The 17,952-nt window shown below is 42.2% G+C and overlaps 1 protein-coding gene across 7 annotated transcripts in view; it reads right to left on the bottom strand.

The window, feature by feature from the left end:
* C1H1orf21 (chromosome 1 C1orf21 homolog) overlaps positions 1–17,952 on the bottom strand; it is a 265,201-nt gene that overhangs the window by 209,354 nt on the left and 37,895 nt on the right. The gene's annotated exons all lie outside the window — the stretch shown is intronic.

Here is a 17,952-nt window from a genome sequence, read left to right as displayed (position 1 = left end):
GAAAGAAAGGAAGAAAGGAAGAAAGGAAGGAAGAAAGAAAGAAAGAGAGAAAGAAAGAAAGAAAGAAAGAAAGAAAGAAAGAAAGAAAGAGAGAAAGGAACATAGAAAGGGAGAAAAGAAAGACTGATTCTAATTTGCGGGTGGGGGAGGGAAGCTGGCTATCTCACAGCTACTTTCTAAGACTTTATTTCTCAAACTGTGATCTAGGGACCAACAGGATTGGGATTCACCTGGGATCCTTTTAGGAAAACAGAATCTCAGGCTCCACCCTAGACCTCAGAATCTGCAATTCTAACAAGATCCCCAGTGACTCCTATGCACGAAGAAGTTTCACAAGCACTTTTCCAACAGGTTTTATTTACAAGCTGAATTACAAGACAGGTCACCTTACATTTGTGGCTGAAGGTGACCTCTAAGGCTCCTTCCAACTTTGAGACAGTACAGGTTCACTGGCACCGAAAGTCTGGAGAGAGCTCACTTAAGCCTTTTAAAATGTCAGGTTAGGGACAAACCTACGAATACTGTATGCTCTTTACAAAGTGGAACTTTGAGGAATACAAAATTCTGATGACAGGATAGTTATAACAGACATACACGACCCATCACACTTCATAAATTCTAATCCCTAATGTCAGAATCTAGACCGTTTTGAAATAAGGATATAATTAACTTATTAAAAATAGCCTATATAAAAGAAATATATTTACTACCCCCTAATTCCTCCAAAGAATGTCAGTATCCGAGAACAGTTTGTTACTTGCTTGGGATCAGTAATTTATAATTCTAAGAAATTTAGGGAAACTACACCATGGTACCAGACAATGTTGAGAGATCCTATCTCTTTCATATGTTTGAGACTAATGGGTTATGTTGCCCACTGCTGTTGGATTTACCACTAAATTTACCTCTAATTTATCTGTGACTGTGATTACTGACTTGATTTACACCAACTCTGATAATAGATTATCCATACAAAATTCAAAGTTCCTAATCCACTCAACCATATCTTACTGAATGAAGTGTATCAAATATATCAAAAATATCAAAACTTGAGGGCTTCCCTGGTGGCACAGTGGTTGAGAGTCCGCCTGCCGATGCAGGGGACACGGGTTTGTGCCCTGGTCTGGGAAGATCCCACATGCCGCGGAGCGGCTGGGCCCGTGAGCCATGGCCGCTGGGCCTGCGCGTCCGGAGCCTGTGCTCCGCAACGAGAGAGGCCACAGCAGTGAGAGGTCTGCGTACCGCAAAAAAAAACTTGAAATATTCCTAGCCTTTCCTTTGATTTTCAGCTTCAATTACTGTATAAGGATTACATTTTAAATATATGTAATTCCCTACTTACTGTCTTTCCAAAAGTAAATAAAACAAAAGAAATTCACTCTCTATATGTAATTTTTAGTGTTTTCCTTATGGATCTGCTGCTATTGGTTTATGTTTAGCATAAAGCACTCGGAGTCCCCACATGATGCATGGTAGCCTTCTATTCATACAATGCTGTGTTTCTTTTTTTTTTTTTTTTATAAATTTATTTATTTATTTTTGGCTGCATTGGGTCTTTGTTGCTGCGCACAGGCTTCCTCTAGTTGCGGCGAGCGGGGGCTACTCTTCCTTGCAGTGTGTGGGCTCCTCCTCATCATGATGGCTTCTCTTGTTGCAGAGCATGGGCTCTAGGTGCACGGGCTCAGCAGTTGTGGCGCACGGGCTTTGTTGCTCCGCGGCATGTGGGATCTTCCCAGACCAAGGCTTGAACACGTGTCCCCTCAATTGGCAGGCAGACTCCCAACCACTACGCCACCAGGGAAGTCCCAATGCTGTGTTTCTTGTTTTTCAAGTTTAGAAAGAAATTTCAATCCATCTCTCCAACCGCCAGAAAGAAAGATTAAATATAACCTTCTCTTCTCTTTCGGAGTTGACTTTTCAAAATTGCAATTTAAAAACCCATTCTGGGGGAAGCTGGAGAGCAGCCTCCTTAAACTCTAACTGAGGTAGACAAAAGCTGTAACATATCGGGCACTCGCTGTCCCTTAATCCCTGAAGTTTCACACATAAAACTAACAGCTATTTCTTGAACAGCAAGTCAAACACGGCAGCTCTGAACAAATAACCTAATAAAAAAAGAGTTTGGGTTGAGATTTCTTTAGAGATTAAAGACTAAAATAGGTAGCGATGTCAAAGAAAGTCAAGGCTTTGGAACAAAAGAGGATATTAACATCGGTAGGTTCAGCAAAAGACGGAAAAGACAAAACACTGAAACACAGACCTATGTTTACACTGGGTTGTCTCCTTTAGGAAAACGAGAAGGTAGTTTCACGAGAAACGCGGATCTAGCAAAAACATGTTCCTTTGAAATCTTATGGAAAGCAAAGAAAGAATTGCAAAACAAAAGCAAAGCACAGGCAGAGGCATGGCTTTGGGCTCTACCTGCACTTACGGCAATGCTGCATTTACCTGGGGCTCCATGGGTGCCAGCCGAGTTCTCCCCTCTGCTCATAGAATCTCTGGAGGACCGAATGGGGCTCAGTTCTTCCACATGAGTTTGGCTACAACACAACTCTGGCATCCTCTCCCCGAAGTGGTGTGGGCTGTGGCCCTCACCACTTAAGAGACATTTCATAGTATACTTCCCAGCTCTAAGATTTTTCTAGAAACAGGCTGTGGCTCCTCGTCAGGCAGCTTGTTTACCACTGAGGAGGGAAATGATCCTAGCCGAATAGACACCAGTAGCCCCTGGAACATAGCAATCCTCTCAGCAAAGGGCTTTATGCTTCCTTCTGACTGAAAGTTTTCCACTCACGAGGCCAGGGAAAGGCCAGCCACAAACAATAGAGGTGAGGCAAAACTACTAAATTTTTAAAAGGCTTTCAAAATTGATCATCAACTAGAGCCGTTTATAATAAAACTGTGCTGGGTCACAAGAAAGACAGAGAGAGCTCAAGAGGGGACAGGCGGAATCAACAAGCAAGATACAGATCTTGTTCCTACCTCTTAGAACCCGAACAATCCCACCCATCTAGTGTGACACCATAAATAAAGTGATTCACAGAAATTCTTATGTGTTATTTAGCTAGAAAAAGGCCAATCAAAGTTTGTTCTGAGCCACCAGGCACACAAACATGTCCGTGAAAAGGTATACAAATCACAGCCTGGCTACGTGCAAACAACGCATGTGGTGGTTACACCCTCTTCTGCCACCAGTCCACGCTGGGGTCAGGCTGATAATACACAAGGCAAATATGACCTTACTTCCCAAGCAGAAAACCACAGAGCTTACTTTGGGGCAACCCTTAATTTTGCTGCTTCTGATAAACACAACATTATCCAGTGACCCACATCCTATGGTGACCCCACCAATGATGTGAGAAGTGCCATCTCCCTTTGGACTGGTAAGACCACAATTGCAAAGATGGGGAATTTTGCTCTGCACTAGGCTTTGGGGATTCTAGAAACCAAAATCTTTCTAAAGGGAATAAGCCTTTCATAGGAGACATAGTGGTGATACCATCACTCCTGCCAACCGAACCTTCTACCTTTTGTTAATGAGAAGTAAGCTCCCTCCAAGAAGCAGTCCATAAAATTTTCACCAGGAACACTTCTGTATCACACACACACGTCTAGGAGTTTATGATGCATTCTGTACACTACCCAGAGGGGAATTTCATTTAAGTAGTTGGCTTCGACTTCTGATTTCAATGTCACGAAATATTTCACCTTCCAGGGAAAGCAAAAGATCACTTGGGGATTGGCTGGCACTTTTATTCATCTCCAGTAACAAACTAACATTAACATTTATTTCTAAAAATGAAATTATTTATAAAGGATGTAATCACTCAATGGAGCATGTGCTCCTGAAGTTTATAAACATGGAAAACTTCCGCTTTCAGATACTTATCATTTGCTAGTGCCCTTTTTGTGAACTTGGAGCAGAAGAGGCTTCCAGCCTGCAAGATACTCACTTGGGGGGTAAAATCAGCTGCTAACTTTTAATTCATTTGTTTTTGAACATACTGTGTACCCATGCCTAAGTTTTTAGAGAAGTGTGTGTGTGTACAGAGTTTTTTAGAGCCTCAAAGCACAATATTACAACTGTTGATGAGCAGATTGAGATTAAAACCAATGTCCCCAAATTGGGTAAGAATAAAAAATTTTAAAAAGAAAAGGGCATGGCGATTATTTTTGTGTAATTCATTTTTTCAAATCAGAGCTTTAATAAGCAATTTTTATGCTGGTGAATTCAGAAGTCAACTGACACTTCTTTTTTTCTCCATCCTCATTTCTGATTTTAAAGAATAAAAGAACTCATTAGCACAGAAAAATGAGTTAGGTTTTCTTCCTGACCTTTATAAAGTCTTTCATCCAGATGAAATTTAATTAAGTTCAATACTGATATGGACATAGCAGAGAGCAGGAAAGTTAGAGAAAAGGACAGGCAATTTGGTTATATGTTTATGTTGGTAACCTTTATCTAGCTATATGTGTGTGCGCGCATGTACACCTTTTGGGCATGCCACAACCTACCAGGTAGGTACCTCACCTCTGCTGCTTGTCACCATAAAACTCACAGATTTCTTATTCTTTGTATTAAAGCATTGTTGATATCCATTAAAATGCACATACTGTTGGGCTAACAACATATTCTACCATTAACCCTTCCCTGATTTAGTGCTCCAGGTTAACTGGTTAGACACCTACCAAGTTCTGACTGGGGGCAGGGGGAGTCCAGGAAAGGGCAGCGATGAGCACCCTGCCTGGGGAGCATTGGGCTTGGAGGGTCCCAGAGAGGCCTGCACACAGTGTGGAGGCCGTGCTCTGCATTTCACTGACCCCAGGGAATCAAGTAAAGGGGTGCTTCTCTGATGGAACCCTGGGCAACGAAACTTGCATGCAACCTCTGTGCACCATCCCCTCAATGAATGTACCAGGCATCCACCTACGACCTCACTGTGCTGTCTTCTAAACAAGTGACTCATACGCCTGGAATCAAAGACACCACACACCCTGATCCTACCATAAAGATACCTCCCTCCATCTTGTGTTCTGTCTTACCCACACCCCACACACCAGACAGAAAGACTTTTATGTGATGTCCCAAATCCAGTGTAAGCCTTGCTTTCCTATTTTCATGACTAAGGGCTAGCAGATCCTGCCTTCTCCACCATGGACCTGGCAGGATGAGGTTACTAAACACTGAAGGAAAACTATATGGAGATAACACAGTTAGATATAAACTCACAGCTGCTAATATGTAGGCTTATAAAAATATAAGCAATAGAGATCTTAATTTTGAGATAATGTTGTGATCATGGACAAAGCCTTTTCTGACTAAAACTGCTCTCAGAATACTTAATTAATAATTTTCTGGGAAAACGGCTCCACTATCAATAGAGTTCAGTGGCTCCTGGGTAGTAAGATAGTTAAACTCCAATTTTCATTGCTAAAAATACTACAAAATAAGTTGAAAATAAAATTCAATCACCCTAATTCATTTTTAAAATACTTCAAAATAAGTTGAAAATAAAATTCAATCACCCTAATTCGTTTAAAAAATACGTATATGTAGGCAACATGTTTAGGAAGAGAGTAGTCTCATTTCAAACCCTTTACTCATATTTTAAAGGGGTCACTAGGAAATGGGAGGGAACAGGAATCTAGCCAATATTTTATAACAACTATAAAAGGAGTATATAACCTTTAAAAACTGTGAATCACTATATTGTACACCTGTAACATATAATATTGTACAGTAACTATACTTCAATTTTAAAAAAGGAGAAAAGAAATGGGAGAGAACAGAGGAACCTAGAAAGAGAGGGAAATAAGTCACCAAAGAAAAACTTGTGCTGGAAAACAGTCTCCCATCTACCCCTCCCAGTGGCCACTCAGGACACCTCTCTCTTCAGGAAATGGGATCCAAGAGGAAAAGGAGCCCTGCGGTCTCCCTGCCAATATCTCCTTGAAAGAGCTCAAGGTGGCACCCACATGAAGGAAAGAAGGTCTCTGGGGACCAAAGCCATGCAATCAGCAATCACTTACTGAACACTCATGCCCTCACGACTGGGCAAAAGCTAGAGTCTCAAAGATGCTACAAAGGTAATAACGGGTTAGCTTATAGCCTGTAAACAATTACAAGGCAATTAAAAACAACACCACTTAATGGTAGTTTGTGCAAATGGCAGAGTGAGCATTTGAACAGCTCCCAAGTGCCCTAAGAGGAACATCTGGGATGCCTCTGAGAGAGGAGTTATCCTAACAGCTTGAAGGGTAAAGCCGTACTTCCCATGTTGATGAGTAAGGTAGGCTGGTGGAAGGGGTGTTGACCTCCAGGCAGAGTGAATATGTAAGCAAAGCCCAGGAGATCTGACGACTATGTCATGCTCTAAATATGTCTGAAGAGGAGTGTCAGGAAATCAGGTTGCTTAGGGAGACAGGGGCTGGATAATGAAGAGCCTTGTAAGACCTTGTAAGCCACTGATGTCAACAGAGAGGTGAAACGATCAGATTTCTGTGTTAGCAACATCATTTCTGGGAACAGAAGGGATTGGGCTGAGGGCAAGAAGGTTGGTAACAAGGATTCCAATGGTAGTCTAATAGCCGGATAAGAGATGGTGCACGTCCAAATCAAAACACTGTACGGAATCTAAAAAAAAAAAGGTTCTGGGCTTCCCTGGTGGTGCAGTGGTTGAGAGTCCGCCTGCTGTTGCAGGGGACACGGGTTCGTGCCCCGGTCCGGGAAGACCCCACAAGCCGTGGAGCGGCTGGGCCCGTGAGCCATGGCCGCTGAGCCTGCGCGTCCGGAGCCTATGCTCCGCAACGGGAAAGGCCACAACAGTGAGAGGCCCGTGTACCACAAAAAAAAAAAAAAAAAAAGGTTCTGAAGAACGTAGGGGCAGGACAGGAATAAAGACACAGACGTAGAGAATGAACTTGAAGACACAGGGAGGGGGAAGGGTAAGCTGGGACGAAGTGAGAGCGTGGCATGGACATATATACACTACCAAATGTAAAACAGATAGCTAGTGGGAAGCAGCTGCACAGCACCGGGAGATCAGCTCGGTGCTTTGTGACCACCTAGAGGGGTGGGATAGGGAGGGTGGGAGGGAGATGCAAGAGGGAGGAGATTTGGGGATATATGTGTATGTATGGCTGATTCACTTTGTTATACAGCAGAAACTAACACACCGTTGTAAAGCAATTATACTCCAATAAAGATGTTTAAAAAAACAAAACCAAAAAAAACCACTGTACCGAATAAGAAAAGGACACACACAAAAAATATCATTTAAGAGGTAAAATAATAGGAGCTTGATGATTATTTAGGTGCAGATGTTCATGTTAGGAAGAAAGTGAAATCTCGGCTACTTCAGAGGTACTTGTCATGAAGAACAACTGGGTAAATCGTAAAACTATCACCCAACATGTTATCTTTGAGGTGTTGGTGGAGAAAAAGAGCAGACAAATGAATGGACAGGACTGAAGCACAGGACAGAGTTGTCTTCTGATCAGATCAGATCCAAGCTGCGAAATGTGCAAGTAGAAGACAACTCCATGAATGTGACTGTGGAGCACGGCGGCCAGTGGGGTGGTTGTTAACCTTCTAGAATCATATGGACCCTTAAAACTCTGGTCAATGCCAAGAGCCTAACCCCTAAAACATGCCCATTTGCAAATACAGAAAAGGCACCATATTTTAGAGGAAGTTCATCTATGAACTCACAGATTAAGTATTCCTAGTATAAAGCAAGAAGAGAAGAGGGCTTAGATGGAGACAGTTAAGAAACAGGGCACAGAAGAAGAAACTGCAAGAGCTGTCAAGAAAAATTATGCCTCTGCAGTGACTGCAGATCACTCTTTCTAGAAATGTCCATGAAATAACGGGTTGTATACACAGACAGAACTGGGCTTCAAAGTAGAGTTTTAGTTTGGTGTTGTTTTTTTTAAAGAGCTTTTATAGAAAATTTCGAACATATTCAAAATAGAGAGAACCGTAGAATGGGGCCCCTGGTAACCTAAGTCTGAACTTCGAGAATTATAAACTCACATCATTTCATTCCTAAATATCAGTATCTATCTATAAAAGACCACACTAGAAAAGCATAACCGTGGGCTTCCCTGGTGGCTCAGGGGTTGAGAGTCCGCCTGCCGATGCAGGGGACGCGGATTCGTGCCCTGGTCCAGGAGGATCCCACATGCCGCAGAGCGGCCGGGCCTGTGAGCCATGGCCCTGAGCCTGCGCGACCTGAGCCTGTGCTCCGTGACGGGAGGGGCCGCAACAGTGAGAGGCCGGTCCGCATACCACCAAAAAATAAAAACAAAACAAAAAAACACATAACCATGACAACACTATCACATCTTAAAAAATACTAATAAATCCTTAAAATCAAGTATCCAGTTAGTGTTCAACTTTTCCCAATTGCCTCATATTTTTTTCAGTTTGTTTAAATCAGGATCCAAATAAGGTCTACACATTGTAACTAGATGACGAATCTCTTTTCATCTATAGGTTCCATGAATGTCTTTCTTCATCTTTTTTTTTTTTTCTACCCCTTTGGTCATTTATTCTGTAAAGTTGTTTTGTTTTGTTTAATTTTGCTGACTGCATCCTTGACGGATCATTTAACATTCACTTTATTCCTCTGTGTCCTATATATTGGTACTCGAATATAAAGGTTTGATTAATTCAGGGTCAATATTTTGGCAAGAATACTTCCTAAGGGGGTGTTGAGTTCCAACAGGAGATCTACAAGCAAGATTTTGTAAAAGATGGAGCTGACAAATCATGCTTATCTGCTCTGGCACAGAAGCCAGTGAAAAAGGTGAGGTTGAGGAACAGTAAAAAGCACAGCAAAAAAGACAGTGGATGGGGCTTCCCTGGTGGCGCAGTGGTTGAGAGTCCCACGGGGGATGCGGGTTCGTGCCCCGGTCCGGGAGGATCCCCCATGCCGCGGAGCAGCTGGGCCCGTGAGCCATGGCCGCTGGGCCTGCGCGTCCGGAGCCTGTGCTCCGCGGCGGGAGAGGCCACGGCGGTGAGAGGCCCACGTACCGCAAAAAAAAAAAAAAAAAAAAAAAAAAAAGACAGTGGTTGATGAAAAAAGAAACAGAAAAATATAAAAAGCAACTGCTTCCTCTACTCATAAAGCACCACACTCTCGGACCATTTCAAGCCGCCCTGAGCATCTCTCCAGAGCATTCAAGGTAATAACTGGCACTCATCACAATAATCCTAAAGTCATAAAGAAGAAAAGACTACATTATTTTGCCTTTACTTTGATGAAAAGTGTGAAGCATTTCCTGATTTTTAAAAAGACTATCATTAAAATTTTCAGAATTAGAAGTTTCTATGCTTAAAGAATTAATCTCTCAAGAAAATTCATGGAAGAGGGAGCTCTACCATATAACTCATATGGGTAACTATTTTGTCTTATAAACACAAAGTCCATATAATGACATCCCTCAATCCCACAAGGGAAATATTTAGCCAATAATATAACACTGATGTAATTATTACAGTAAAACAGTAATACGGAGCAAGATCTAAGGTTATGTATACCCTTTTAATTAATTTTCACCATTATCCTCACATGACATTCTTTTCTAGGGACCAAAACTTTCATTTTACAAAATGCACCCGTAAGAAACAGATCTCCATTAACTGATGCCCCCTAAGGGACACATTCATTCTGTCAACCTGCCCTCTGGAAAATCTGTCTCATTGTCTGTGACTTTTCCCCTGTCCCTGCCTCAAAAGAACAAATTCTATTTGAACATCTATAGCAAGCATGTTCCCATTCACTGAGTGCCCCTGTGCACTCTTATTACCCTGCCATTAGGAACAAGTGCCAGGCCTAAATAAAAACAAAGCATGGTTTAATTGAAAGTGCAGTAGTATCAGGTTAAAAAAGGGGGCTCATATAAATTAAGAGGTTTTTCATTATAAAATTTTATATTCTGAAAACTTTCATCTGAAAACAAGCCTGTTCAAAACATTTATAAACACACTGGCGAGATTATTTTATTAGGATTAATGGACAAGTTAAAAATCAAGGAGTGCTTCTCAGATGCCAGTCCAGAGACCCGTGAGAGCCCACGGTGAAATGCAAAAATACCTGGGCAACATATTAAATTCTTCATAAAACTTCACTCATCCATCATGGCTTAACTCAAACATTATCTCTGCTGGGAGGTCTTTCCGCACCTATGGTAGTACTCATCCGCCATCTTGCTATCGTCCCATATGGAGTCACATATAATATTAGAGCACAAAGCACACTACACATGACCACTGAACAAATCCTGTAACCATACTAGGTGTTTACACACTGAGGATATGACAGGTGAGACGGAATCTTCTTTCCTTGGAAGAGTGCTCTCTTTATCTCCCCAGATAGGGAACTATATTACGCCTTTGTACAATACTAGCACAAACCACTACTCGGTGTTCATCGTGTGTTTGTCGAATGCTTGGATGAAGCACTATCCTTAGGTGCCTCCTAACGACCCTGCGAGGTGGACGGTAGGAATGTAGACTACCTATTCATTTTTACATGAGGAAATCAGGTTCAAAAGTAACGTTCCCTAAAGTCTCACAGCTAGTAAGGTGGCCCCTGGAACCCAGCCCATTTTGAGAGTAGATAAAGATAAGCAAGAGGACAGATGGATGGAGGAAAAAGATTCAGAATCCTCCTTTGCAGAGACTGTGCCGACTGGGCCCTGGCATCTCTTTCCAGGACTCCCTCACCGGGAGGCAGAGCCCTCCAAAGGGATACAAGTTAAACAAATTGGGATGGAAGGAATTTTAGGAGGTTGTACATTCCCTGCACCCACCCATAAGCAGTATTTTTTTTTAATTGAAAGAATTTTCAATTACCAGCTCATCCTAGAAGGCTGTGGTTTACTTCTGATCACTGTGGAAAATGCTGCCCATATATACAGCCTGAGCCTCGGGGCTGGGCCTTCTCCCTTCCTGCCCAAAGACTCTGAACACAGTGGAACCCAGGCCCTCCAGGCACTGCTTGGATTTCAGTGCCTGATACCCCCATTTCAGGGACTCCAGACCAGTGGGAACCCATCCCTTCTGCAGCTCTGGGAAAGGGGGATAGTTAGTTAAAGGGTCATGATGGAATAAACAAGTACTAGGGACTTAAGTACTGTCCCTCCAAGGAAACATGAATGGTGGGAAGGAGAGATGTGTACCCCAGAGGAATAAATGTCCAACAGTGTAATTCGCAGGGAAAATAACTTGGGGTGAAGAATCGTCCCAACGCTCCTGAAAACACGCCAAGCAGTCAAATTGTCTTTTGCAGGTACGGTGTTTATAAAGGAAATCTTGCTTTGAGGGCTCCAGGAGCCCACCACTGGGATATGTTCATGATGATTGCTACTGGAGATGAAGTCTCCTTCTGAGACAGAAGGGAGGAAAGTTAACATGGTATTTATAGACTTGTTAGCCGGTGGAATATAAAATCTGGCATCCAGTGTCGAAAACAACTTTGGATTTTAAAACCAGATAACTATTCACATCAGAACAGCTATTGCACTCTCAGTTCCAAAACATTGAAAAGCAGGTTAGGCAAGAGCTAACATTACACATAATAATCTCACCCAGAGCTATTTATGCAGGGCACACAGGAACAGCCCAGAGAAATCAAATAAATTTGCACATAAGGAGTAGAAATGCTAAGTATATGATTAAGGGATTTTGCACCTAAACCTTAGGGAAGATCCTGCAAGCAGGGGAACTCCGTTCAGGAAAATGCTTTATTTAGCTGGTTTATTCATGTTTTCTTCACATTCAAAGCCCAGCATAATACTATTGTCATTAACTGACTTCAAACTATAGCGCTTCATATGAAGGTAGACAGAAAGGGAGAACGGAGCAGAGATCAAATAAATTAAAATGTCACACTCAGCATTAAATTATTTAAAATGTTGATCTCCATATTAAATTCTGAGTCACAGGCAACAACCACACAGAGCACTCAACCATCCAATCCACTGATACGCTGCCTGTCACATTCCTCTGCTTTAGAGCTTTTTTTTTTCATGTACACAAATATTTTTGTTCAGCACAGAATGTATCCAGGAAGATGGAGATAAAGATCAACTGCAGAAGAATAAGAATTTTAATCTTAACAATCAAGCAAGTGGGTTAGGGTCCTAACACTATTTCTAGATCTAATCAAAATCATGACCCAGAGAGCAAAAATAACTTTCCCAATCAGATCATGGGATTAGAGCCAAACTGGCAAACGTCACAGGGAAACTAAGGTTCAGTGTTAGTAAAGCTCTAACAATTGTAGCTAGAGCTGCCCTGTCCCCACAGGTTATCGGCTTAAACGAAGGAGGTCATCACCCTTTATGAGGGTTAATTAGTGCTAAACACTTTACAGATGTCACATTTCATATAATCTTTATCATAATCCCCTGTTAAATATTATCTCCGTTGTACAGATGAGGAAGTAGAAACTCAGAGACTAGTGACTTGGCTATCGTCACTGCTAGTAGAAGGAGAACTGGTACTAAGTCCATCTGACCCTAAGATCCTTCTCAACTCAGAGATTCTATTGTATGATGATGACAATTATTATTCACAACTGCCATTATACTGAATATTATGTGTAAGGCTCTAAGCAATTTATGTACATTTTCCCATTTAATTTAATCATCACCATAGCAATATGAGGTATTATCATTCCCATTTACACATGAATATATTGAGGTTAGAAGGGGTGAGTAACTTGCAAGGTCATCCAAGAGTAGGGGAAAAGTTGGGATTCTATTTGACCTAAAAATCCATGGTGCCCTCTACTAGGACTGTTCCATCCATCGACCACAACATAACTGAATGGAGTACCAGAGTTTGGCTGTGACATTCACTGATATCTACTCATAATATTACTAACGATCATCGACCCCTATGAACATCAGTACCTGCTGGACATGAAGCATTGCAAAATGGGCCTGTACATTTCTTTCATTGTTGTCAAATGCTTTAACAGCTTCTAAACCGAGTCAAAAAACTGAACATTATCTTGGGTTTATAGCAGCTTTAACTACACAAATAAATTTCCAACTAGCTCAGAATTGTACCTTTACTAGACAGTATAAGCACAGTGGTTAAGATAACGAGCTCTGCCTACTCATCTATAAAATGGGGATGATATCACTTATCATAAATGAAGTCATGATACTGGCACATAATCAGCACACGACATTGCTACCACCCTCTTACTTTGGAACTGGGTCTTTTAGGTCGAGTAAGAATAACAATCTAAGAAAATAGTGAATAAATTCAAATTGTGTTATAAGACACACAAATATAAGCCTGGAATCAAACACCTGATTTGGGGCAGGTCTGATACCTCATTTCTAGACAAACCAGATATTTCCCTCTTTTTCAAAAGGAACATAAAAAAATTAAAATATTCCTCAGTGTGTGAAGGGTTTAAGGAAAGAACTGAGGGAATTAATTAATGGAGAAAGAGAAGTAAAAGATGCAGCATAGTTAAGCAGGGAATGAGAAGAAGCATGGTAACTCACTAAAAATAACTCAATCACAAAACCAAGAGGAAGCTGCATTGAGGTAAAAAATGAATACGTATCCTGGGAATGGAAATTTCCACCAACCAAAAGAAGCAGCTTTCTTCTATCAGAAGACTTATAATTTTAAGGAGGTACTTCTCCCCTGACACTCTCCAAAGGGAGTAGGTGGAATTTCAGTTTACCCAGGATGTTGGGTCCAACCAAAAAAACATCAAATAGAACCCTTCAGTTCAAATTATAGGGAGAACTTGGTAAGATTTTCCCCCAGTATCTTTGATGTATCTCTGGCACCAACATTCAAAAGGAAATGCAGCATTTCTAGGACTTGATTTTCTTGCAAAATGTAGAATCTGGCTGGTCTCTCAGCCAGGTTCCTTTAATTGAGAAAGGTAATTTTTTTTAAAACATAAATGCTTAATGCATAACTTAATACATACTTTTAAGGGACATACACTTCACAAACTTTACAAAGCACTCCCCTCTCCTTCATATATATTTTTTTATATGTGTGTGTGTGTGTGTGTATTTGTTGTTCATATTATAGCCTTTAAAGTGTCAGAAATGTTTTCCCAAACTTACTATATTAGAATGTTTGTTCAACTTCTTAGTAAACTTCTTTCAAAGAAGCTTTTAGAATCATCAAACTTCCTCAGGGCAAATATTTAGACAGTTTCCTCTAATACTAAAAAAAGAAAATAAGGAAATTGACAGTTTCTGGTGCTATTCATCTTAAGGCAAGTCTCAATCATGCTAATTTCTGCCAAAGCAATCAATATCTTTTGTGGAGAAATCAGATATCACTTCCTACTGTCCTCTCCCAACAACCATTTTAAATCCAGCATAGTGGACCCTCACTCTCATGAGACTCAGACCCAATCAAAACTGGGAAAGTAGAAGCAAGAAACAAGTCTAATATTATTGGGGGGGGGGGAGGGGAGTTCTTTAGATAAATTGATTTGTAACCAAGCTGAATTCTTACTTTATTTTCATTTCTTCTAAGTTAACAACCACAAAAACCTTAAGAAATCATCAGGCTCACTTCTACTTTTTCATACCATCTTTATTTTGACCACCTTTGTAACTCTAAAACATAATATTATGCCCAATAATGCATTGATATGATGACTCTCAACTGCTTTACAAATCCAGGCATTATTGGACAATATCTATTTTAACTAACCCACAAAATCCTTCCCCAAAAAATGCAAGCTCTGACTTTTCCAGTGTCTTATAAATGTGTTTGTGTTAATAAAAGAGTGACTTAGAGCAAGGGCTTTTAAGTCAGATAGTTCTAGGGTAGGGTCTGGACTCTGTCACATACCAAATAGTGTTATGCTCATTGCACAGATGAGGAAATGCCCTTGAGAGATAAAGCAATCTGCTTAGGATGGAACAGCCAATGAGTGGCAGAACTGGAACTCCAACCTGAGCAGTGTGACTCCAGGCAGCCCAAAGATGTAACTTATCAATGAGGCTTAGCAAGAATTCTCTGTGGTTATTTCTCACCGAAGAGATCTTTGTTGCATTTAAGGCAACCATATTCCTGGGCTCTCTCCCAGTTGTAAAGGACTTTTCAAGGGCCTAAAGTATTCAAGAACAACTAAAAACAGCCTCCTTGTTAAGGGGCCCGCAATCTAGTAAAGGACTACAGGCTACCAGGAGTGTTTCCTAAAAAGATACCACCAATGGATTCTACATGTGCCAAGATACAAACCCCCTGCTCTGCGCATCCACCCCAACCCAGGCTCCCCTTCCCATCTCTAGCCTTGAGCAACCTTGTCTATGAACCCCAACTTGCCTTGCCCAGGTGATCATTTTCTACGGGTCCTGTAAAGTAGAAAAAGATCGGGAAGCAGTGCACTATGGTACTAGAGGGGCCAGTCTGCTCTGCCTGCACCAAGTCAACCAGGCAAAGCACTGCCACAGAAGGAGAACCAAGGGACTGCCCTGGGTGACCTAGACAAGCTCCAAGATCCCTTCTGGCTCCCAAATCCCTAAAGGGGAAATATAATTGGCAAATGAAATTTTTTCTTGGAATGGTACCTGCTCAGGACTTCCAGGGCCACCCAGGGTTGGGAATTAAGCTAAGTTCTCTACGATATTTGTCAGAAATGAGGAGGAGAGACAATTCTGAGAGTGCCTAGGAATGCGACCTCTTTTAGCCTTCCTGGTTTGTTTTCCTTTCCCCTACTGGAAAAGGTCCGTATAGTGACGTTATGGCTGCAAATGGAACCTAAGTTCCTCTGGGTCCCACCCAACAAGCACACAGACAACCTGGTACCTCCAGCCTTCCAGCCCACCTTCACCCTCAGCTGCGGCTATCTTTCCCTTCAGGATGTGACACCGGGGAGAAATAGTGAAAAAGACCCTCAGGTAAGATAGGAATCCAACATACCGAGTTAAGACAGGAAAAACAGAAGCCAAGGGAAGGTCTGGATGAAACTTATTAGAGAAAGATTTCCTTATTTATTGTTCTTTGCTTGCAGTTACTGAAACAAGAGCTTTGAAGAGAGAAGGAGGGAGAAGCGAGAGATTTCTTCCATGATGGGATGGAAACATTTTAACATTTCAATCACCTGAACAAAAATGTCAAGAGGGTTTCCTCACCCCATGCTAACACCCACTCCCACAGGATGGCTCTTTCATCTAGTCTCCTCTTCCCCACAAGGCACAGAAGATGCCCCCACCACCGCCGCCAGCTTTTTCCTGCCCTTCAGGTCTCAACTCCAAGGTCCTGTCCTCAGAGGGACCTTCTGAAGTTCCTTCCCCTCTCACGCCCCAGTCACTCAAGCTCACTGTCTCAGTTTATTGACTTTACAGCACTTGGTATCTCAAAGTATCGTGTGCAATTGTTTTTCCTTGGTTATGGATGCTATCCCTTCTTAGAACAGTTGTTCCAGGGCCCTCATCTGCCTTGTTCACAGCTGAATTCCCAGCACATAGACCAATGCCTGCTGCTGCTGCTGAGGGATCGATGAACGACCAAGGGAGAGCTAGAGGGGAAACGGAGTGGGAGGAGGCCCCGGAAGGGCAAAGGGGAGGAAAAGGCAGCATGTGTTCTAACAACAAGTCAATTCACTGGGGAACGGAGCGGTAGGGCACAGATCAGATCGATTTTTTGACCTTCAGGGAAGCGTGGTGCTAAGTCATGGGCTCCTGGGCGGTGGGTTCCAATGCCACTCTGCCTCAGACCACACAAGTGATGACTTCTCCTTACGCTGAGCATTTCTAATGGGAAGCCAACTTTGCCACGCACTCCCCTATGCTCCCTGTGTCTGTGCACTTGCCAGCTCTCCACACTGACCACTCCCACTTCTTCCAATCTCAGATTTCCCCCGCTGCTCTCAGCTGATATTTATTACACGCATAAAAAAGAAAAGAGGTGCCATGAAAAGAGAATTACCCTGCCTTTCCGATGATAACGCCACCAACTTCGCTGCATCTATTCCACATACTCTGCCTTCCGGCTGGTGACCATGCAAGTAGTATTCCTTCTGCTAATGCCAACCTCCCCTTCCTTTTTCACCTGACCAAGGCTGTCTCTCTTGCATCATCCTCTTTCTCCGGCATCATCAGCACCTCCCTTTCTGTTGGATCATCCTCGTCTTCATATCCTACTTTCTTCTCCCCATAGCCCTGTTGGGCCTTGGTCCCCAACATGCTGCTATCCTGAGATGTTTACAGTTCTTCCCATAGGTAATGGGAGCCATTGGAAGCATCTATGTAGGCAAGTATTAATAGTGTGTTCAGATCTACGCTTTACAAAGATAAGGGACATCACATAGGCACTGTATATTTTAAATCAGTCCTTTCTCAGTCCCTTGCAAAGAGGGAATTGGGAAAGAAAGCCTTCTGCATACCTACCCTTCTCTCTGCTGGTCTAGCACTACTCTTGGTGGCCTGAGCAGAGAGAAAAAGGGTTTTCCGTGGCTATGGCTTTGGACCAGAGCAGGGAAGATCCAGGATGAATACCATGCACATACATCTTACCCCAACCCACCTCCCCCTGCAAAGAGACAAAGGGCTGCGTATCTGCTGTACCACTGGAGGCCAAGAGGAGATGGTCATGTACTGCTGCCTTGGGCTGTGGCAGACATCTACCTGCCTAAGCAACGGCCAGAGTGAGGATGAATCCATGGCTCTGAAGAAAGTTCACCCACCTACGTCTGGGGACAGCTCAGAAACAGAGCACTACATATGGTTCCTCACTCTACAAACTTGACAGAACAAAAGCATGTGCCTCTTGGGTCTGACTTGGATACCACTGATCCTGAACTTTAGTGCCAAAATTCCATGACTGAATTAAGGTTTAAAAACAATATATATATATATATATATATTCTGAAACTTTTCTTTTGATATCAAATACAATAATGAAAACCAGCAAATTCATTATTCCATATTCTCTTTTCCTTC

This window comes from Phocoena sinus, chromosome 1 (assembly GCF_008692025.1).
Source record: "Phocoena sinus isolate mPhoSin1 chromosome 1, mPhoSin1.pri, whole genome shotgun sequence".
Classification (NCBI taxonomy): Eukaryota; Metazoa; Chordata; class Mammalia; order Artiodactyla; family Phocoenidae; genus Phocoena; species Phocoena sinus.
The sequence above is the reverse complement of the archived record's forward strand: the minus strand, read 5'-3'. Positions and strand labels throughout refer to the sequence as shown.